The sequence below is a fragment of the Palaemon carinicauda genome, chromosome 11 (genome assembly GCF_036898095.1).
Source record: "Palaemon carinicauda isolate YSFRI2023 chromosome 11, ASM3689809v2, whole genome shotgun sequence".
NCBI lineage: Eukaryota > Metazoa > Arthropoda > Malacostraca > Decapoda > Palaemonidae > Palaemon > Palaemon carinicauda.
Window position 1 is genome coordinate 139,821,928 of NC_090735.1, and position 15,200 is coordinate 139,837,127.

Sequence of the window (15,200 nt, forward strand, 5' to 3'; positions counted from 1 at the left end):
TGAAGCACTTTACTGATGATTTCTACAAATTCATTACCACTTCTAAAACTTTCAAATTATGTAACTTCTTTAATCTGGTGTCACAATAGCAGGGACCTAAAAGTCAATGCACTACACCATACTCTAATACATTTCATGGCTAGAAATTCATGCACTTAGAAGTCTCTTACCTGATATTTACACCTTAATATCAGTTTAGCATTTTTATTTATCTCTACCCATTCTTTGCTATACTGTAGATACCTGATTTATTCAAAGGTTTTTGATATTTGCATTAGTCTTCATCGCTTTTCTTCCCTTGATCATCCTTATACATTAAAGTCTTATTCATATTTTGCACATGTTATAATAGCGCATTTTTTAAATCTTTGCATCTGTATTTTTCATTCTCATTTTGCACCTATATGTATGTGTGCATATGTACGTATATTGTAGGTCCTCTGGTTATGTTGGAGATCTGTCCCCACAAAGTATTCTAACCTGAGTCTTGATGAATGTTGGACCACACATATATGTGTATATATATATATGTATATATATATATATATATATATATATATATATATATATATATATATATATAACGGATTTTGAGCGAAGCGAAAAATCTATTTTTGGGTGAGATGGCCATGACGTCCTAATGGAAGGTTCCTTTAGTAGCTTCCAAAGGGTATATATGACTACAGTGATATTCCCAGGGAATCAAACCAAAGGTTTCACAGAATTCTAACTTCTGGCGCGAGTACCTTTAAGATTACTCTCAAGGGTATCGTATATCATCAGGGGACGTATTCTTGACACGCCGCATGGCAATCTGCACTCCGAATAGCCTTTACGCCTCTAGGCTCTAGGGGGAAAACGTGGCAGAATAGAAGGGTAACCGCAACAAAGATTACCCTGGTTCCCCTACTACAATCGTATCAAAACCGTGCCAACTCCCTCTGGCGGTCATTCCTTGTAGCGTTGAGCAAGGTGCTACAGATACAGTAGATCAGGGGGGGAAACCGTGAAGATCTTTTCATAGAAAAGAAAGGTGGGTCCATTAGGACGTCATGGCCATCTCACCCAAAAATAGATTTTTCGCTTAGCTCAAAATCCGTTTTTTGGGCTCAAGCCATGACGTCCTAATGGAAGCATACCAGAGAATTAATGTATCTGTGGTTTTGTGTTAGTGCCTTAACCTTTGGACAATATTTCCACGGCCAAAAGGGCCAATTGAGACAAATGACGTTACCGTTATCCGTCATCATCACTAAGCATAACAATGTTAGTACTTCCTGCCCCCTGCAGGGAAGAGTCATTTTTAGACGTAGGAAAAGGGCCTCAAGGTAGCATATATTGTATGAACAAACATAAGTACACACTGAGAATACAAACGATCTCAAGGATTGTATATATTGAGGAACCAATATCAGTGTCCCCATCCATTGATTGTAAGCATACAATGATATGAGAAATACTTACATGAATAAGTTAAGGAACTCTGGTATTTAAAACATGCAATTGTTGGGCGAATTAGGACGCAACTGCATTTTAATAGGCATTTATTCCTAATAAATGACTACATGCTAAATGAATGTAGCATGATAAGGAAATTATACGAGAGACATACACAGAAATTAATGTTCCCCTTTTGAAAAGGGGAAATGATAAGTGCCACTCTCAAACTGAAGAAAAGCTCTTTTAACAAGACTTTTCTTTATAATTTCTGTACATGAAATAGTCTAACAACACTGTGTACTATGTACACACAGCACTAGTGGTATCCGTACAATTTCACACCTGAGATTCTGAACAGATTTAAGTGTTACCTTGGCAGCACTTATTCAAAGGGAGGTCACTCGAAAATTGCTGACCCCTTCTCCTTTTAATTGATAGTCCCAATCAATTTACTGTTCATCGCAGAGCTAGACGACAGGGTCCAAATAGCACCTGCCGTCACCACATAATGCTTCAATCCATAGAATTGCTTAGTATAGTGTCTATAAGACGCATTGGACAACCTCCGATCAGTAGGTGAACGAAGAGGCTGAAGTCTGCACACTGAAAGGTTCAGTGATGAAGCAACTCTCCTCGGATCTTTTATCTGCAGGAGCACTGTCAGGATCCGCTCCGCGAAAAAGGTAGGTGAGCTTCGCCCTCAGTTGTAGGGATAGTTTGATCCAAAGTTTTCTCCTGTAAAGAGCTGTTCCTCCTGAAGTCTGAAGTTCTATGAAGGTAGACCTTAGACACTCTAGCAGACCTAGAGAGACATCTTCCTTCAGAGGGCAGATTCTCCAGGACCCCCACCTGTTAGTAGGTAGGACGTCTTTAATGAGAAAGGTTAGATCAGAAAGAGATGCAGATCTCCCACTTAATGTGGCCCTCAACTCCGGATAGGGCCACTATTTCACTAACTCTAGTCCCAGAGGCTATAGGAAACCGAAAAAAAATAACCTTTTAGGTTAGATGCTTGAGGGAACAATCCTCATTGTTCACAGGTGAGGCATAATGTAGGACCTTGTCCAAAGACCATTAGATGGGCTTTAGTGGCGTTGCGGGCCTAAGCCCGCACATGTTATCGGAAATTTATTAAAGATTTAAATCGTTAGATCTATTTAAAAGGCATATAGAAGAGGTCTAGTCGAGGCTGACTTGCACAGAGATAATGGTCCATGGATCCAAAGATCCCATTAAGTGACCTCTCTCGCAAAGTAGGCCATACCCTTGGTGCTTACTCAAGGGTTTATATGGAGACAAGGCCGAAGAACTAGCGTTCTCATAGTATTCAAGGATACACTGCCTCCTTCCTCAAAGTCCAACGTGCTGTCGGCCGCCAGACCCTGAATATAGGGGTGGACAGAGGAGAGGCAAAAGATCATGAGATTGTTTTTGGGCCCTTTTGCTTTACAAAACAATTTAGTTTTCCCAAGAAGACTCTTATTGTCTTCTCGTTGACTAGACTTGTATTCTTCTAGGAATTCTATTTTGCCTTTAAGATCCCAGTCTTTTTCCTAACCGTTAAGGGCAAGGAATTCATAAAATGAAGGGATCAGGTGTACTGTGATAATTCGAAGGCCGAAAACTTCTGAACCTCCTGGATAATCCTAGGTGCATAACTAGGACTAGCCTCAGCCTCAGTTCTTTCATTACAGGGAACGGGATGTTCTTGGGATTTCTGGGAGCCAACAGAGCCCCTCTTCCTTGGAAGGGTCTCAGCATGTAGAGGGCCTTCTGGAGGAAATTTTGATGGGCTGAACATGAATTCTAAGTCCATCACTTCTAGTGTAGAGACATGATGTCTGTTACCTCCATTAGAGGGTCCTCGTATGGGACTAAAGAACGAGATAGTATCTTAATAACGCTCGTGATGAAGAGAACGATCTGCAGCTCGGGGACTTGTCCCTTTCTGGGAGGGAATGGGTCTGCGTCCGTGTACCATTCCAACTCTCTTGGGTTGAACCCGAGAAGAGCATCCGCTGTCACCTTGCAGATCATATATAAACAAGCTGCTGATAGGCGCCATTCCCCTAAGGAAGGGATGGCTAGTATTCCCTAATGAAATGAGACGTCCCTTATCCTCGACAGTTTCGACGCCTCATTATCGCTCCGATGCCCCAGATCAACCTGAGGAGGTCCGATCTGTGTGGAGAGAGTTTATCCACCCAATACAGGGCTAAATGGCCTACGGGTCCGTGGCCTTTGGTCATTGTATTGTAAGCGAAGAGGGAATGACCATCATTGGTCCTATTAGATCTCTTCGAGCGTTTGATGCGTAACTTTTCCAGCCTCTTAGCGCATCTTATAGTTGTGCACGTAGCACTGGGTCTGTCATAATCGCGAACTGGAGAGAGTTCGAAACTCCCTCCTGTTAATGTCATGGAATCCTGACTGATTACAATAGTCTCTTGACAGACCTTGCGATCTCCTTTTACATCCCCAGGGGAAAAGGGGGCTTTAGGGTGACTACAGGTTTCAATGATTTTTTAAAACATTGAAGCCCTGAGCTGGAGAGAATCGAGATTTCTTGAAGTTATTTGCATCTTCAATGTTCCAGAGCCGGATCATCTCCACGGATGCTCATATACAGTCATTTCGGGTGCTGCCCACTCCAGCATGTCGTCCAGGGCCATCGTTGCCTGAACTCTTTCTAGGCTTGGTTTCGCTTGACTGTGTCTGCTAATTCCGTAAGGATCCTAGGACTGAAACTAGTCCGACGGGAATCTCGTCCAGGATATATGTTATCTGCTGTAACTTGGAACCTAGGTAGGAGGGGAGGGGGTGACTGACTGGAAGTTGCTGATAGACATCTTCCAGGGCTGGCTAGATTGTCAACACCCCTTACTGAATAGGGTCCTTATGTTCAGAAGGATTGTCATTCTGAACTTGCTGTTCTATTGGAACTTGTTGCGTGGCGCCAAGTCCAGAATGACTCAGAGTTTTCTTAAGTCTTTCATGTGAACACTAAGCTGCCTTCATTGGAAATCGATGGACTCTACTTTCCTCACCGCTAATATGCTCTAGAGCTTTAAGGCATACTCTTCTAGGGGGAATTTGAATATAAGAAGAGTTGAGGAAAGGATGGTGGAGGTATGTCCATTTCCATTCTAGTCTCATCTTGGTCAGACCTTGGACTCCAGGGATCGAAGGTCCAGCGATCCAGGAGGAACTTCCCTCCTACCAGAAGTGTCTGTTTGCTTCGCTTGATCCGAAGGTGTATAAATCTGACCGTCTGTGGAACAACGGTCATTGTAACTGTGGGATGCTGTTTAACATCCTAAGGAGAACTAAGAAACCCTTCCATTCTCCTTTCAGGCCATACCTGACTGTTTGCCTATATCAGCTTTTCAGTGTTTCACTGTAATAGAAGAATCCTTTCTATTGTATAAAGCTTAGGATAAGTACGCTGGAAAAGAGGAGAGACACAGACGTGTAAATCCTTCCAGCCAACTGCTGCGGTCTTCCTAATTATTGATTCTAGGGCATCCCCTTTCAAGAAGGGGCCGATGGAAGATTCTAGTCCATAAGGCTAGAGTAGCGCCCTACATCCGGGGAATGAGAATCAAGAGGCTGATGAGGAATCAGCGTAAAAAAAAAAGGGGGGGGGAAGTGGATCCCCCAAATCAGGTAGGTCTCAGCAAGAGGTTGTGCTTAGAAGCACAACGTACTGGAAAACCATTCAATTGTATGGTTATGTACCAAGGATTTCTGTCTGTGATATGGTCCTAAACTGCAGGTGTACAGGGTATTGTATACCCCTATACCACTGGTATGTTACCATCAAGGCTAGTGCTTGGGGGTAAGTTAACTGGCACAGTACTTCAGCAACGATATTGCTTGTAGGTCTTCGACATATCAGGGACTTGTCGGCTGTCAGCGGGTCGCTGACAGACGTCACACCATCCTAGCCAGTATTCAATGTGACTGGGTAGTGGTGAAAACTATACGCATAGTCAGCGGATCTCTGAACCAGAGGAGACTCCTCGGGCTGTCGGCAGACCGCCGGTAATCGGTGGGCTGTCGATTGAAGGTATACCAACTTAGCTATTGACTGGGTGGTGACCAAGGGCACACACTGCTGGTTCTTGGCGGCGGAATCAGATGTGACAGTGAAACAATGACTGCTGTCGTTGATTTCACTACAAGGTGTGGCTTGATTGTGGAGTCTCTGCCCGGTGTTTGTCAGTTGGGGGTTTGAGTCCCGCTCAGACTCACCAATGCCGTTAGTGTCTGCAACCTCATCTTGAGAGGCAGGGTTGGGGGGTGGGGTTTAGACCTTAAAAACCTTTAAAAAGAGCACCAAATCGGCATTTTTAGTAATGAGAAAGTGAATTTTTCAGTCCAATTCCCGTAGAGTTCTCTCATTTTACGAGTTCGAAGTTGAACTGCATTTAAGAGATAACATTCGAAACGAAACCAATCAATGTTTGACAGCTCTAGACTGCCGTCTTGTAGATTGGGGATTTTGGAAATAATATTGCTTGGGGAACCTGCATATATTATGTCCGTGAAAATACTCATCTTTATAACTGCAGAAGACTGCAATGCATCATCTGGTGTCCCTCCTGTAAGGAAGGGAGAACAGAAATGAGTATTCAATTGATTATTGCATCGATAAACAATTTGCAAAATTGTCTTTTGACAAAATAGCTTAGGACAGAAAGCTAAAAGAGATAGTGGGAGACACATACCCGTGTATCCCCTGTGAGCCAATGCTGTTACTTCTCCTCAGTCTTAAGGAAATTCCTCCAACTGGGGAATTCCCTGAAGAAAAGGGGGTTGAACACCTAGGTGTAAGGAAGTGTACATGCACTGTCCCCTTCTATGCTTACCGCTGTGAGGTAAGGAGGATTGATACACAATCAGAGTATCGAAGGAATGTCATTCTTTCGAAATAAGAGCGGTAACAGCAGAATCTCGCATCCAAGATATGTTGATTAGAAATTAAAAGACATATATTTGTGTATCCCAACCCATCTATTCGCTGTAACCTCCCTTACAATATCAAATCAGGAAGTTTCCTGAACAGGGAAACTCAGGGATAAGGGCTCTCCCCTTTAGGGGTTAGAGGCGTCACACCACTGGCCCTTTACTAGATTTAATATTGCAGGGTAAATAGAAACTGATTTCAAATCAGAATATTGATGAAATATTATTCCATCAATATAGAATTGAGTTCAGCAAATATCTAGACAGGGACACCCAATATATATTGGAAATAACTACTAGTATAATCTATATGTTAGTTATCCATCTGCCGTATTTACTATACCGCAAATATACTGACTACTTGTATAGACCTATACCGTAGTTCAGCTGGCAGAAAATAAAACACATATACTTATGTATCCCAACCAATCTATTTGCTGTGACCTCCCTTACAATATTAAGTCAGGGAGTTCCTTGATCAGGGAAACTCAGGGATAAGGGCTCTCCCCTATAGGGGTTAGAGGTGTCACACCACCAGCCCTTTACGAAATTCAATATTGCAGGGTAAATGGAAACTGATTTCAAATCAGAATATTGATGAAATATTATTCCATCAATATAGAATTGGGTTCAGCAAATATCTGGGCAGGGATACCCAAGATATATCGGAAATAACTACTAGTATAATATATACGATAGTTATTCATCTGCCGTATATACTATACTGCAATTATACTAAGTACCTCTATAGACATATACTGTAGTTCAGCCGGCATATTGCCGGATTAGTTAGCTAGTGTCGGAGCATCTAGCAAGCTAGAGGAGAGAGAGAGAGAGAGAGAGAGAGAGAGAGAGAGAGAGAGAGAGAGAGAGAGAGAGAGAGAGAGAGAGAGAAAGCATGGAGTCAAGGCTATCAATTACTGTATATGTATACTGTGATAAAAGATGTAAAAGTTTAATTTTACTGCCTTTCTCCGAAAAGAAGGTTCACTTCCATTTAGCCACAGTACTATTGGCGGCTTACTACTGTAGGCCAGCCTCCGGCAGCACGAGTACAGTCGGCATGCTACCTACTGAGTCAGTATCTATCTGTGCCGGTCTACTGCCGGCCAGAACAAAACGCCGACAACAGAAACTGTGGCTAGCAGTTCAAGGGAGAACTGGAGAACCTTGGGGACAAAAGGGACCTCCCATCCACAGCCGCCAAAGGCTCTCGAAGCCGGCAGTTGCCGACAGCCGTCATGGTCGCCGGCAGTCGGCGACTGCCAACAGCTGACGCCTGAGGAGGGGGGTCTGGCGGCTCCGGCAACCCACCGGCAACCCACCGGCAATGGTAAGGTTGCAGGACTCCAGCACAGGAAAGACAATGGCTCGGCCATCGTAAAAGAACAGACGGGAGGGGAAAGGGTCCTATATGCGGTATAGGAGGGACCGGCAATGCTGCCAGATCTACACACCTTGAAGAAACTCTGTTTCAGTACCGGCACGACCACAAGCGGCAGGAGAATCATTTATTCTCCAGCTTAGGGGGTGCTAATACAGTTAAGGGGACGGCAGCTCATGCCGTTCCTCTCAACAAGGGAGAAACAGAGTTCCAATGCCGACGCCATCCTAGCAAACAAGAGTATATGACTCTATAGCCTAGGGTCGGCAAGCATAGGACTAGTCTACTAGACCATAGGGAGAAGGTGGCGGCAACATTCGACCACTTCAGGTGTAATCTAGGGAGGGCTAGCCTCCTATGCCGGTAGTTCCGCCGGCAGGGGAATGCAATCACCCCGCCGACCGACTGCCGACAAAGACTAAATACTCTGAGGTTCTGATCGAATCCCAAAACTTGCCGACGGCTGTTAAGGGATGAGACAGAAAACTCTAGGCTAGTCATGCCTGAATTCGAAATTCAAGGCCGACGCAGAGAGTTGTAGCCTAAGGCTACTCTCAGAGGGAAGAGAGATTACCCATAAATCTCTAGTGAGATTAATAATGGTTAATAAAATTCCAGGAGATAACGATCTCCAGGAATGATAACCAATACACAAGGGTAATTGGGGAAATGACGAAAGTATATGTTGTCTAGGTTATGTTACCCAGACAAAACGAGATTTCGGTTACCTAAATCACCAAAACTCTGACATATACGATCACCACGGAAAGGAAAAATTATGCTTATAGATATCTTTACAATATATAATGCCTAAATAGCTTTCATAATAATGATAAGCTATTTACACCGGAATGTCGTTCTGCTAACTAAATAGCACATGTACAAGAACGACAGAGCCATGGCAACACCGGCGATCGGCAAAGATCCGCACACAAGAAATACACAATTTCATTGTGAGGCTGGAACTAAATTACATATTGTAAAGAATCAGTACTCAACTTTCTAGATGGAGAAAGAAGCCGTAGAAGCATAAAGATTCCCAGAAATCGATCAGAAATGTCAGATCGACAGGGAACACCAACATAGCGAGTCGCTACAGATAAAGGAATGACCGCCAGAGGGAGTTGGCGCGGTTTTGATATGATTGTAGTAGGGTAACCAGGGTAATCTTTGTTGCGGTTACCCTTCTATTCTGCCACGTTTTCCCCCTAGAGCCTAGAGGCGTAAAGGCTATTCGGGGTGCAGATTGCCATGTGGCGTGTCAAGAATACTTCCCCTGATGATATACGATACCCTTGAGAGTAATCTTAAAGGTACTTGCGCCAGAAGTTAGTATTCTGTGAAGCCTTTGGTTTGATTCTCTGGGAATATCATTGTAGTCATATATACCCTTCGGAAGCTACTAAAGGAACCTTCCATTAGGATGTCATGGCTTGAGCCCAAATATATATATATATATATATACACACACATATATATATATATATATATATACACACACACATATATATATATATATATATATAACGGATTTTGAGCGAAGCGAAAAAATCTATTTTTGGGTGAGATAGCCATGGTGTCCTGATGGAAGGTTCCTTTTTGGTAGCTTCCTTGGGTATATAACTACTAAATATTCCCAGAGAATTTAACCACAGGTTATCACAGAATTCTAACTTCTGGAGCGAGTATCCTAAAGGTTTCCCTTTAAGACATCGTATATCAATAGGGGACGCATGTATTAACGCGCCACATAGCTATCTACAACCTACATAGAGTTAACACTTCGAAGTGTAGGGGCGGAGAATGGCTGGGGAGCCGTTCCACAGCTAATCTCGTTCGTGGTTACTTTTGGTACTCGAGACGTAAACAAACGGGCGCCATTGCTAAATGACGTCACGTCTGTCCTCATCCTGAAGCCAGTTGCTTGCCGATCACCATGATACAGCAGAGCAGGGTGGGACCTGAAAAACTGGACGAAGTAGCAGGGAGGGTCCATCAGGACGCCCATGGCTATCTCACCCAAAAATAGATTTTTCGCTTCGCTCAAAATCCGTTTTTTGGGCTCAAGCTATGGCGTCCTGATGGAAAAATACCAGAGAATCAATGTATCGTGGTAGATTTTCGCCCCCCCCCCCCTTTTTTTTTTTTGGGTAAGTGCCGAGGGCTTTGAACAGGTTAGCATAGTAATCTTAATAGAAGAACCGTAGGGAAGAGAACTTCCTGCCCCCCTAGCAGTGAAGTCCCCACGGGCCATGCCAAGATCAAAGTGGTCATCGAAGGGCTACTCACCTTGCTGGGAGAACCTGAAGAACTTGGAGACAAGACTGAATGGTTGGCATTCATATAGGAACATTCTCAAGGGCAGACAAGTGGTGGTTAGGCACTGTATGTTAATGGAGAATTGTCTGGTCTCGAAGATATGAAGTAAGTAAGTATTCGTGTAGGAATATTACATTGCACAGGTGAGTATATAATAAGGGTTGAAACCTTAGTAATCTTCATCAACCATAAGAGGAAGGGGATAATAAAACCATGACAGACGTGTATTTCATAGTATAAGTAGGAGTGGATTGAGACGCACAAGTAATAAAATAGAAATTTTATTTCACAATTGCAGAGAATATTAATGAAATGCAATAAATATGTAAAAGTAATTTACAACAAATTATAATGTACATAGTAACGAAAGACGTGCTCTTGAATCTGAAAGAGAATTTCAAATTATTAGTAGGCACTCGTTCCAGAGGAACATCAGTCTTTAAAAGTAAAACACATCATGCTCTAGGCATGCGGCACTCGTGTGACGACTATGACATTTCACCTGGGATAAGAACAGTATATGAAAACACTAAGTGTTTTGAAATCACTACGTATCATTCGAGGGTCAACATAGGCACCCGTAGAGTTAGAGTCCCAAGTAACTCACTGTTCTATGCAGAGTTAGGTGCAGGTTTCATAACACTTCCTGCGGCTACCACAAAATGTTTGACTTCGTGCACTTGTTTCGCATAATGTTTGAAGAAAACGCGCGAAGATTTCATGCCGTTGAAACTCTTAAGGCTTTCGAACTCCATACTCTGAAAGACATTCAGAGACGATGCAACTTTTCTAGGATCATGACCGGCGGGTGTACTGTCAGGATCCGCTCTGCGAATGAAGTAGGTGATTTTCGCTCTTAGTTGTTTCAGTGACAGGTCGCTGCCCGATGTTTCTCCTTTGAAGAGTTGGCCTCCACCAAAGTCCGAAGTTCTGCGAAGATAGACCTTGAGGCTCTCTACTGGACATAGAGAGACATCTTCTTTCAGGGGGCATATTCTCCAAGGGCCCCATCTTTTGGTGGGTAATTCGTTTTTGGCGAGAAACGTCGGTTCCGGGAATAGGGTAAGGTCTCCTGAGTCAGTACAGTAAACAGGATATGACCCTCCTCCCTTGATAATGCCACTATTTCGCTGACTCGGGCTCCTGAGGCAAGAGCAAAAAGAAATATAACTTTTTGAGTCAGATCCTTGAGAGGGCATGAATCATTGTCCAAGTTGGAGGCAAAATGGAGCACCTTGTCCAGAGACCAGGAGATCGGTTTTGGTGGGGGTGCTGGGCGTAGACGAGCGCATGCCTTCGGCAGTTTATTGAAGATGTCGTTGGACAGATCAATCTGGAAGGCATACATCAGTGGTCTAGTCAAGGCCAATTTGCAAGTAGAAATCGTGTTGGCTGCCAATCCCTGTCCATGAAGGTGAATAAAGAAGGACATGCAAAAATCAATGGTGATTTCCGTATGATTTTTTGCCTTGACGAATGAGACCCATTTTCTCCAGGATGATTCGTATTGCCGTCTTGTGGATTCGGTCTTGTATTCCTCGAGGAAGTCTAGACTTTTCTTCGAGATCCCAAACCTTTTCTTCGCAGCTAGGGAGAGAAAATCATGAGATGAAGGTCCTTGATTTTCGATGATGAAGCGAAGACAGTCGACTTCTGTACTTGCTGGGAGAGAACTGGGCCCGGGAGAGGGATCAGCGTGGGCTGCAGCTCTAGGACCAGGGGGTACCAATTGCTCCGGGGCCACTTGGGAGCCACTAGGGCCGCTGTCCCTTTGAAGGTTCTCAGCTTGGAGAGGACTTTCAGCAGAAGGTTGGTGGGAGGGAACAGGTAGATCTTGGACCATCTGTTCCAGTCCAGAGACATGGCGTCCACTGCCTCTGCCTTGGGGTCCTCGTACGGGGCCACATATCGAGGAAGTTGATTGGTGTCGCTTGTTGCGAAGAGATCGATCTGAAGTTCTGGGACTTGGTGAGAGATGAAGGAGAATGATCTTGCGTCTAGAGACCATTCCGACTCTATCGGGCTTGTCCGGGATAGAGCGTCCTCCGTCACGTTGCGGAATCCTTGTAGGTGAACTGCAGACAGGTGCCACTTCTTCTTCTCTGCCAGACGGAAGATTGTCAGAAGCACCTGATTTATTTGGGGCGATCTTGAGCCTTGGCCATTGAGACATCGAACTACCACCGAGTTGTCTAGGGTTAGACGAATATGGATCGAGGGAGGCGGGGAGAGTTTCTTCAGTGTTAGAAGGACCGCCATGGCCTCCAAGATGTTGATGTGAAACGTCTTGAATAGGGGAGACCATGTGCCTTGAGCCTGTTTTTGGTGGGAGTGACCTCCTCAACCCTCCAGTGAAGTGTCCGTGTGGATGTTGAGTGATGGAGGTGGGTGTTGAAGAGGGATGGACCTTTTCCTGGCCGTTGCTTCCGACCACGGCTTGAGGAGAAGCCGAAGTCTGTTTGGGAGCCGTCTCTTGAGGTCTCTTCGAGCGATGGATGCAGAACGTCTCCAGACTCCCGCGGCTCCTTTAGCTGTGCACGAAGCACTGGGTTTGTCACTGAGGCGAACTGTAGAGAGCCTAGAACTCGTTCCTGCTGACGTCTTGAGATCTGTTTGGATTTCAGCAGTCGCTTGACAGACCCTGCTATTTCCTTCCTTTTCTTCTGGGGGATGGAAAGGCGGTGTGACTGAAGGTTCCAGTGGATTCTTAACCATTGGAACTTCTGAGCTGGAGAGAGGCGAGATTTCTTTGCGTTTATCTTGAATCCCAGGTGTTCTAGGAACTGGGTGACTTTGCTGCAGGATCTTAAACAATCCTCGGGCGAAGGAGCCCAGACTAGCCAGTCGTCGAGGTAGGCCATCACCTGGACGTCTTGGAGGCGGAGCTGTTGTACTATGGCGTTCGCCAGCTTTGTGAAGATCCGAGGGGCCACGTTGAGGCCGAAGGGCATGGCCCTGAAGGCGTAGCTTTTCCTTTGGAGTCGAAATCCTAGTTAGGAGGAAGCGTGGTGGTTCATTGGAACGTGCCAGTAGGCATCCCAGGTCTATGGAGACCGTGTAAGAACCTCGAGGCAGAAGGGTCCTTATCTGTTGAAGAGTCAGCATCTTGAACTTGTTGTTCGCTAAGAACTTGTTGAGGGGTGATAAGTCTAGAATGACTCTGAGCTTGTCGGAGTCCTTCTTGGGGACGCAAAACAGTCTCCCTTGGAACCTGGTTGACTTTACCCTCCTTATCACCTTCTTGTTCAAGAGATCTAGGACATATTCTTCCAGAGGGGGAGTTGACTGTTGGAAGAATTGCTGGAAGGTTGGGGGTGGTTGAGTCCAACTCCAGCCTAGACCCTTCTTGACGATGCTGTGTGCCCAGGGATCGAAGGTCCAACGATCCTATAATTGGCGGAGTCTTCCTCCCACCGGAAGCACTTCATTGCTTCTGGTGTCCCGAGGGCTTACTGCCTCGGCCGCTAGCTCCCCTTCCTCCTCTGCCTCTGGAGGGACGGCGAGATGCGTTTCTGCCTGCACCTCTGCTTGAGCCTCTACTTTTGGGACGAAAGGTAGTTGTTTGTTGCTCAAAGGCAGGGGTGAAAACCGGTGACTGAGACAAGACCGGTTGGGTGACCAGTTGAAAGGTCTGCTGTGGCTGAGCAGCCACTTGGGGAGTAGCGGGTCCCGGAAACTGCCGTCTCTGTTGACGTTGCTGGGGTTTTGGCTTGGAGGATTTCCTCTTAGGTTGAGGACCATCGTCCTGAGAGGATCTCCTGTTCTTCGACATGCCCCACTTGTGGAGAAGGTTCCTGTTCTCAGTGACGGCCTTGTCGGTAATCTCTTTCACAAGATCAGAGGGAAAGAGGTGTTTACCCCAGATGTTGGAGGAAATCAGCCTCTGGTGTTCGTGTCTCACTGTGGCACTTGAGAACACGAATTCACGACAGGCTCTCCGAGCCTTCATGAAGCTGTACAGGTCCTTGACCAGAGTCGCCATATGCGTCTTGGCGAGCACCATGTAGTGGTCGGGGACTCTAGTGTCACCAGCCATGACGTCAAGCTGTACTTGGAGGGACATGGATGCGGCGAGCCTTTCCTTTGTGTCTTGTTCCCGACGAAGGAGATGGTCATTAAGTTTCGGGAGGTCTTCATTAAACTGACGTCCAGCAACGTCAGGATCTAGTTTTCCCACCACGAAGGTATGCTGGATATCCTTCCAGTGTCGAATATCGGGGGGAGTCACCAGGGAGAAGGGTCTGTACTCCTCCAGTGCAGGACAGGGTTTCCCTTCTTCCACTGCTTTGTGAACCGCAGCGAAGGCCTTTTCCATAAAGGGGAGGAGTGCATCATCAGGTGCGACATAGGTAGGGTGCTTCTTGCTCAGTGCCGGAAGCTTTGAGCAGGTAAAACCCCTACTTTTAAAAGCGTTGGCCAGCATAGCCTGGGCCTTCGGGAGATCGAACACTATCACCTCCTTAGGTTCGGTCTCTTCTTTAGAGGCAGGTTCGGATCGAAGCCGGACGTAACAGTCTGGATAAGCCTCAAAGCTCGGGAAGAACTCCACTTCTTCCAGGGCAACCGAGCCGACCTTCTCGCTGATGAAGATTCTGCCCGTTGCGATGGGCATATGCTCGGCATACCTCCAGGGGTTGGCGTGCGAGCATGCCGGGAGGTCCTTAACCGAAATCCTTTTCGTCTCCTTGGAACTTCCCATGGTCCTGATGTACTCGCGTGTCTCACGGAGTTTCATGTCCATAATTGCTTCAAGCATACGGAACATCTCCTGGGCGGTTGGGATGGGGTCCGGGGTGGCGGATGTAGACGGGAGAGATACTTCCGTCGGTGTAGGAGTTGGGGCGGTGGTGGAAGGCGGAGCGACCTCCTGCTCCGACTCGGTGTATTCCACTTGGTCCTCCTCATAGTCCAACTCTCCGGCCATGAGGTTCCTCTCCGTTGTCTCCGAAACCTCCGACATACGCTCCGCGTTGTCGGTATCCAGGCGACACTCGTGTATGGACTGGGCCATGACAACATCGGGTTCCACCGTGATCTGGACGGTGGGGATCTGATCCTTGGGGACCACAGAGTCTGGGGATGCCTTTGG

General features: G+C 45.8%; 1 protein-coding gene across 12 annotated transcripts in view; it reads left to right on the forward strand.

Annotated features, from left to right (window-relative positions):
* The window catches only part of LOC137650248 (probable glutamate receptor), a 514,807-nt gene that overhangs the window by 297,329 nt on the left and 202,278 nt on the right, over positions 1–15,200 (forward strand). The gene's annotated exons all lie outside the window — the stretch shown is intronic.